Source organism: Amblyomma maculatum, chromosome 5 (genome assembly GCF_055883805.1).
Source record: "Amblyomma maculatum isolate TAMU_Amacu chromosome 5, ASM5588380v1, whole genome shotgun sequence".
In the NCBI taxonomy this organism is placed as follows: Eukaryota; Metazoa; Arthropoda; class Arachnida; order Ixodida; family Ixodidae; genus Amblyomma; species Amblyomma maculatum.
Genome location: NC_139348.1, coordinates 55,049,144 through 55,058,499, shown reverse-complemented (window position 1 = coordinate 55,058,499; position 9,356 = coordinate 55,049,144). Strand labels below are relative to the sequence as shown.

Genomic DNA, 9,356 nt, shown 5'->3' with positions numbered 1-9,356 from the left:
GTGAAATTTGGAGCTCACGAGTTCATATCCTGCAGGTAGCGTGCAGTTTTTTATACTTTCAAGTTATCTTCCCGACATTATTACTTCACCCTAATAAAATAATAATTCGCCCATGTTTTCCTTTGTGTCAATGGCTGTTGGCTCCCTCCTCTCATAACAAAGCCTTTGATTATCTCCCTTGCATTAGTTTGCTAGCAAGGATGCTAGACACTCAAAATGTTGGCAGTGCTCAAAAATAGCCACAATCCCAAATCTGGAAAGAGATGGCATTCTTACCTGCACAAAGGAATATCTAGGGAATAATAATGTATGCAGCGAAGCATCCTTATAGTTTGTTAGGCATTCTGTGAGTATATGGTAGACAATTTTTCTGATGGCTTACTCAGTTGGTAACTGATCAAACTAGACTATTTTAAAGGGCAACTTCAATAGCTTTTCGTCATTTTTAGTTACTGACTGTACCACAATCCTCGGTGTCACCTGCCTCCAACACAAAAACCGTTTTTCATAATACTATGTAGAACTGTTGAATAACAAATAAAGAATGAACTGAAACCAAAACTGGTTTGACTGCTACAAGCAAAGTTGCGTTGACGAATCAATGATACCGCATACAGTATTGCAAAAACACTTGCGCATGTGTTGGCAGAAATAGAGACTGAAAATCATGATGCGGCTGATAAAATCCCTAAGATGACCGAATACAGGCCGCTAAATTTTGTTCATGCATTGAGTGGGCAGTTATGTGGGTATAATGTTTGTTATGTCACAGACGGTCTTGCCCACAAAAATCAACTGAACTGAGCCTGCAAAAATGGCACACTTTAATAATGAGTAGTGCAAAAATTATCACATGGCTTCCAAATCTGGTAGAATGGGTCAGGACTCAGAGAAAAGCCTACAGTAAAAGCTCTGCCAGAATATGCAAATGTCAAAGAAAAACCCGGAGTTTACCTTAAGTGTCAGTGAAGCAGCGATGAGATTGTTGTTCTACCTTTTACCTCAGTCACAGTGCCTCTCTGCAAGTGCTTTATATAGAAGATTGAGTTAATGTCGCACAATTTAATCATGCAGCTGTTCAATAAAAAGATTGGCATTGAGAGGACCTTGAAAGGGGGACTTCAGATTAGGTCGCTAGTGTGTGCAGAAGTAAAGCTGTCCCTGCAGGTCACAGTGGCAAATAGGGCATTTCACAAGCGGCAAGATGCCCATTCCATTTGTTATAAACATGATGCCACAAGAATATTACTGTGAATCCTCATGCTTTCACTTTTGAAAGGCCAACCTGAAAAAACATGAGACAGTTGGGCAATTTGGAATGTGCCATACTGAATCAGACAGCACTGTAAAAAAGAACGTTCATTTGGGCTAGATGGTGCATAATATTTGAGGGATCAAGTAAAGGCGAATAACTGAGACAAAACGCAAGAGTGAAGCAGCACAAGCGCTTGTCCAGCGTCGGTCTTGTGTTTTTTTCTGTTATGTGCTGTTACTTTATCCCTCAAATAGACAGCATTGGAAACAGGGACAACAAAAAGCAATACAACTTAGCTGAGCTCTTCTTGGTTCTTGAGCCCGCCTCTTCCCACTTACTTCACTTGAGCCTATATACATGTTGGATCATTGCCGCACGTACACTGGTTTGCTTCTTGATCTTCGTCACTGGCAATGTGTAGCAATGTTTAATGGTTTTCTGGCACTGTATTCAGGAGAGGTTGACATGCACAAGTAACTTTAAAAACTTCACTACAAGCTTGCTTTCGAAGTACTACAGGCGCCCCTAATGGTTCATAGCCAGCCACAGCATCCTCACAGCCGCAGGCTGCGCGTCGTGCCATCATTGTTTCCATTGCGGCCTCCGCGGCTTCCGCGGTGAACAAGAACTATAGTCTATGGCTTTTCCAGGGAGCATACAGCAACTATTCTAGCCACCATACAGCAACTGCGGTTTTCACGTCAACCTGCATCCCCTGCACCGCTGCCCCTTGCATACGCGCATACGGTGCCAGCTTCTCTTGTTGGCTGAGAGATGGCGCGAGTATAGACAAACGCGGGCGATTCGAATATATCTGTCGAGAGGGTGATACAGATGCTGATAAACGCATTCAGTGTGTAGGGCGAGTGATTTATTTATTTATTTATTTGTTTATTTATTTATTTATTTATTTATTTATTTATTTACAATACTGTAAGCTCTTACGGGCTGCTGCAGGGTGGGAAAATAAAGAGAAAATACAGAAGAGAGGCAATCGCTCAAAGCAATCGCCCAAAGTATAACTCCTTGGAACAAAACCAGCGATTAAGTACTCTTTTTTTAAAAAGAGCCTTTTTTTTTTAAATTCGCGAGCAGATCAGGCGCTTGGTAATGAACTTCAGTATTCCTAAATCCTCAGTCATTTTCAGTTGCCGCTTTCCCTCGTTCTGTTTGAGCTAGGTCAAAAATTCCTGTGCGGATCGATCATTCAATCTGCTAGTATCCCGACTTTTCTTATCATCAGTGACTGCTCCTTTCTGTGAGCCCTTAAAGGACTATAGACACCAAATTTTGGTGGAATTTTTCTTGTTAATGATGCATAAACCATTCCTGTATATCGATCCGAATGTAGTTTGCACCTGCGACCACCAAATAATTTATAACTGGATTTTCTTTTATAATCAGTTTCAGTTTCAGCAGTCGAGAGATGGCTGTGACGTCACAATCAAGCCTTGATGCGTGGCATGAAAACAGCGATATAATCGTTAATTGTTCACTTGTGGTGATTGCTGTTATTGTTGCAGGCTAGCTTTATCATTGTAGTGAATTCAAATGACACATAGGAATGATTATATCGCTGTATTTTCACCCCTCACGTGACCTAGACCTGACTTCGACGTTACAGCCGTCGATAGGCTGTTGAAACCGAAACAGAAACAGGCGAGAAAAAAAATTCGGTTATGAATATTTCTGCAGTCTTAGGCTAATATGACGTGGTGATCCGCGCACAGTAATGTCCTAGGCATCATTACAAAAGATAAAACACGAACCCACAAATTGTGTGTCTATAGGAAGAAGCAGAAGAAAACGCATCCTTCAGTTCTGTGGACCTTTAAGGCCCACAAAAAGGAAGGATGCGTTTGTTCTAAAAATTACATCCAATGACACAAATCTGAGACACATTTCTGCTTTGATTGATACCGAACCAAGATCTGCATTTTTCATTTTGCTGTGAAAATTTAATTCTAACTAGAATGAAGCATTGCTGGAGTACCTTGTATTTTCTACATTTTATCCAATAATCATATCAGTGTTCATTATAACATTGTTCAATAAACTGTGATGTAATCTTTCACAATGCGTGCATATAATAATTATGTAATTCAAAGGTTGAATGCTGTTGACTACAGAAAAAAAACTTTCTAGAATTGCCATTTCAGCTGTAAAGATTTTACTGTTGAATGAGCATGCAGTGCATGTAGCTTGTATAAACCTGTTATTTAACTTTTAAGGAGTAATGCTTCCTGCGTCCTTCAAAAAACTTCAATTATATACTTGTGCTGTGAGATCTGAACCCATTGTACAATTAAATTACCTATTCCAATATGCACATCATATCACTGAAGTTTCAGGTTATTCTTAAGTGCACATTTTCCATTTCAACTAGAAAAAGCATGCTGGTAGTAATTCCCAGCTGGACTGTCATTTTTCAGCTGGAAGGGGATAAGATTCAACTGGCGTCATTTCCAGGTGAAGTTTGACTAGAGGTGTAAATTTTCTAACTGGATAGCAAGAACATTTCGGAACGGCATGTCTTCTAGTTGAGAAATCCAGCTCGAAACAATTAAATGTCATTCCAGCTTGAATTGGTGGTTTCTTGATAAAATGTATGGTTTAAAACTAGAAGGGTATGATTTCCATTCCAATAATCCAGCTGCAAACCAGGTCTTTTTCAACCTGGAATGTTTAAGCATTGTTTGTTATTCACAGCCCCCCTCCTAGATGTGTGCAGTCGGGTCAAAAACCTGGAGTCTCGATTTGCATGTAAGTTTTTGTTATGAGTTTGCATGTATATATATATGCATAGTTATGGTGCATTCAGAAAAATTCAGAGATCATGTTTGTCAACAAGTCATTTGCCCAGAGTATAAATAAATGCCAAAAAAGTATATTCTGATGCAAAACGTATTGTTTAGTTGTGGTTAACATCACAGCTAGTCAGGGACACATAAAGGCACGGCAACCTAAAGTAATGCAGGAAAGTACACAGATTTGTCATGGCCAGCAGCATAAAGATTGACTACTGGACTAAATGACAGGCTCTTATTTAATGTGGTGCAAACATAATTAATACAAAGATGACACAGCCCCCTGTGTTCTACATCTTGTCTTCGACCCTGTAGTACCGTCTCAATCTTCAGACTTCCGTACTTATCACTGCTTGGCTCTTCCTTGAATTAGCATATAAATGATGCACAACTGATTGTCAGACTGATCAGTTCAGCATTATTTGCCAACAAGTTACAATAATTTCTAAGGTGCCACATGTACTACTTGCTGATATTATGAACCAAGGCCCTTCAATGCGTTTGTCTGAGTGCTGTAATACTGAAAGCTACAAGCTTGGTTTTCACAATGTGAACATGCATCAACCATTCTAAACTTCAATCACTAGTTTCATAGCAAGATTATCCTGAGAGACTATTACCAACTCTCGTTATATGTTTTGTATGTGCAACTTTGTGCTTCAAAGTAATGTCTCAATGCAATTTTTGCAATGCTTTTTGCATGAGCTAGAATGATTTATTTTTTTTGCTCAAATGTGCATTAGAGAGTGTCATGCACCATGTGAATAACACCTGAAATCAGGCTGAATCACACTAATAATGTTAAGCTTGCATTCATAGCATTGTGTGAGACACACAATATAAGCAATAAAAATTTTCCTTTAGTTCCTTCTTCCTTATGGCAATATAGCCTGTCATAACTGTTGTGTCATCTTTATTATCCTGTGTGTCTTGCTGTAGTATTTTACAAAAGCAAGTTAGTAGGTAGTATTCACCAGTGCTCATAAAAATGGATTGGTATTATATGACTTAACTTCCATACCTTTTTGCTTTTGCATTATTGAGTTGTAGGTTTTTGGTACAGCTTAATAGTAATGTAGGCCCAGTTACATGCCGAATCTGTAATGCTGTTACGAAAAATTGAGCTCTGTCTATACACCTTTTAATAATTGCTCGCTGGACTGCATTTTGTGCTTGGTGCTTGCACAGTGGAAGCCGCAGAGTAACCGGTTCTTCTGCAGTCTTGAGAGCGAGGTGTTTCAACAGCTCCCTCACAAGATGAAAAGGTGTACAAGCTCTTCCTGAACTGGCTGCATTATACCCTCCTACATATTATAAAAAGCTAAGATAGTGTAGCAGTCATTTATAGAGTCGAGAGGCATTTTATTATAAAAAATTATTTTTGTCACATTCACTGACTGTATGAAACAATATTAGCAATAATATAAATTAATGAATATTATTAAGGTTCTGTTTGTAGTCTTGTATTGAATGCATACTATAATTCTTCACTAGTACTGACATTCTTCTCATTGTGAAACTTGTTGAACCATACAGTATATGAATCACCATAAAATGTGCTAGCCTTCAACTGTGCAATTCTGTTGTTTGAATTCCTTGTTCTAATCTCTACTTGCCATCACAATTCTTGCAGCCTTTGAAAAAAAGGTATTTGACAATCAAATGCTATTGCTCAATGAAATCAAAAGCCTGCGGACCCTGCTCACCACAGCAAACAGCTCGAAATGTGCCAAAATTCCTGATGACTGTCCGCAGCTGCCAGCAGTGAGCAGCAAGGATCTGTTCGAATTTGAGGAATATCTTGGCGAAGAAAAGAACATGGAGAGCATGGTAACGGTCTTTTTTTATTTACAAGAGTTGCGTGAGCAGCACCTCTGAAAGCTGCAGTAAATATTGATGGTACTTCACAAAATTTAAAATATGCTCCAGTATGTGTAAAACATTTGAAGATACTTGATTTAAAGAAATCTGCTAAATGCTTTTGAAAATTATCTAAACATAAAAAATTATGATCTTCAAGTGCACCATCTTTAAATGCAGTGTGCAGTATAATTACATTTATTTTGAATATGATATGGTAAAGTTTCTTGTGAGTAAGCAAGAAGATGGAGATATTTTCAATCTAAAACTATGAAAAAAATGCATATGGAAGAAATAGTGACAGTGTAAAAGAACTACAGTATTTTGTATTCAAGAAAGGAATTTATGATTTCACATACACTTTTCATGAACTGACATTGTGTTAGCTTCGTCACTTCATAGAGAGGTCACGTAACACATTTCTTAATTAAGAAACTAAAACTTGTCTCTTATAAGTTCAAACTGCTGTATGCCTTGAACGAAGTTTTTTTTTTTTCTCTTTCTGTTGTGTTGACCAGACTTAATTTGCGATTGCTGCCATTTATGCGTGTTGCAATTTTAGCGCGATAGCATTATAAACATTCTGCAGAAAGTCTGGCATGGGCGTGAGCGAAAAAATGAGCATGGCTCAGGCAAGTAGTAGCTGGAAGTTGACATGGCCGCATACTGGTTGGTCAGTTGGTTGTGTGATGTCATTACACCACCCAACAAGGCAGGAGATGCCAACTTAAGCTTTTATTTTCAGATGTGTGGGTGAGATGGAAATAAAACTTTTCATAACCCTTGGGCAAGGAGTAAGGCACACTACTCTTAAGCCATGCAAGTGTATGCGACTTAGTTAAATGGGTATCAATGGATATCTATGTCAGGTGGTCTTCTGCATAACTTGCTAGTTTATGACTATGCTAATGATATATATGAGATAAGAGAGGCAAAAAAATAGAGTTAAAGATTCAGCGACTGCAAGTGGATAGAAGACCTGCAAGGGAAGCTGCAGGCTGGACCTGTTAATGTATCATGATATGCTTAAAGGCGAGCTTGTGTACCCAAAGTTTACTGCTGCAAACCATTACATCATCCCTATGTAATATCTTAAGACATCAAAGAAAACAAATGAAAAATTAAATGCGGCTCTATGACAAATTATGTATGGAAGTTTATTGACCTGCACAAGTACCGCAGCAACAAGCCTGGCTTATCCAATATTGTCACGACTCAAGCCACTGGGAGCCATGAAGTATATGTAGACAAGGACCCAAGAATAAGGTCGGCTTCTAGCTGTGATAGCAGTGTCCAGCACCAGCACGCCTCTCGAGCCAACAACTGCTTCGTCGGCGGCGGCACCAAGCACGGTGGCTGCGCGGTGCTAGGCACGGGGCAATATGTTATTCTAGAATGATGAATATTTGTGCTTTCATGAATCTAAGCCACTGATTAGATTTTGTTTTCTTTATCCAGGTGAAATACTTCTCGAGATTGGGTGGAACTGACGTCGTCGATATTATAAGAGTCCTCCTCAGAAGTCTACTGACCAAGTCAGTAGCAATGGAGTTCAGCTGGAAAGGCTCCAGGGGGGAAAAGTTTGCCTTTATAAAGCTGGAAAACATCCGGACAATGATACTAGGTAATATTTCAGCTAACATTGTCAATTTAAGAGTGCATAGTGAACAATAGTACGTCTCATTTTTGGAATTGGTGTGCTTCATATTATTTTATGTGGGCTTATGCATTACCAGTTTGATGTTATTCTAATGCAATGAATGAGCTCATTCTTTGTAATCAGCCTGAATACATTGCAATGCAGGGCAAAGGCCTCTCCCATATCCCTCCCAGCTCAGCCTTTGTGCTAATTTGAGGTAGTTGAAGTATTTGTAAAAGAAACTCTTTCACCATGGTGCTTGATATAAAACAGTAGTACATAAATAATCATCTCAGGAAGACATGCTTACACAGATATACTGCATCCCACATTATGTCCAGGTATGACTTAACATATATCACAATTTTTTTCTTTGATTCTCAAAAAAGTTACAAAAGTGATTTAATATATTATGGTTTCGTGCTGCACATGGGTCAAGAAAACACTAGATGAACTCAGAAATAATTGGGTACAGATTTTTAAGGAACAGAAGGCATGAACAGAGTTGAGTTGATTAGGGAAAAAAATGAGAGGAAACGCAAACAGTATAGGAGCAGCACGAAACTTGTACGCAGCAGTGGTTGCAAATCGATGACGGCAGTCAGTGCTATAGTGGACTGCACGTACGCATGTGTTTGATGCCTTGTTCTGCTCATAAAATGTGCTCATATTTTGGATGCATTTCTTTTCAGAGAGTGTCACTGTATCCATTGCTTTGCTGTTTTTGCATTCTGTCTGTTTTTCTTTTCCCCAAAAAGCATTGCTAATTCGGCTGTAATAAACTGTGAATGCACATAACATATTTATCTTTTATTTTCCTAAAGACGCAGGTCTCCCATTGAGTTAATCATGGAAAGATATATAGCAAACGATCGTTAATTCGAACTTCACCAGACCGTGCAAAAGTTTGATTTATCGAATGACCTAAAAAAAAATGACCAGAACCATTTGCAGTAACGCTAAATTTACTGTTTTTACTCGCGTAATAGACCTACTCTTATTAACCCATCCCGCACGTTTGCCCCCTAAGAGTTAGTCCACAGCTCATTTCTTGGCAGTGCCCAGGTGCTGCACGGTGATAAAAATATCATGGTGTGTTTATCTTTTCATGTTAGTTCTAGTGGCGGACGGGGGGGGGGGGAGGTGAACTTTGCAGTGCCAGCGGCATGCTGGCGGTAGCCTGTTCGGCCCGTCCATCTGCACAGGGCTATGTGCTCATTGCGTTCGCTAGCATGTCGCGATTAGGGCAGGCGCCGTCGGCTGCCACAAAACCATTGGAACGCGATAGCCTTAGGAAAAGTCGAGCAACTACGTTCGGTTATCTGGCTGATGCATGGCCGATGACCGCCGTTGCCACGGACTGACGCGGGGCTCATAAAACTGAAATCGAAACTGTCGGCCTATTATCGACAATAAAGCCATTTGTGTTTCTTCATACTTGCCGTTATGCGTACTTCAGAGGAGTGCTATTTTGATGATCGCTGCTTGCAATCGTGGCCTTAATACAACAGCGCAAAAACGACGAAACACAGAAAAGATGATCGACGTCACTACTCGTTTCATCGGCCCTCGTTATTTTTTTTCGCTTTGTGGTGTTGTATTACGACGACTATTTTCATTGTTTAGTCCTCGTGTTTTGCGCTGCTCTTTATTAAGTGTTGGAAATTACGAGCGCTGCGACGGAGAACAACAACAAGAGAGTAAAGACAAGGACAGGCGCTGTCCTTGTCTTTATACTCTCTCGTTGTTCTTCGTCGCAGCGCTCGTAATTTCCAACCATGTACCAACTAGCTCA

At 39.6% G+C, this 9,356-nt stretch overlaps 1 pseudogene; it reads left to right on the top strand.

Moving 5' to 3' along the window:
* The first annotated feature begins 3,968 nt into the window (after nucleotides 1-3,968).
* Nucleotides 3,969-9,356, top strand: part of LOC146188338 (uncharacterized) — a 151,413-nt pseudogene continuing 146,025 nt past the window's right edge.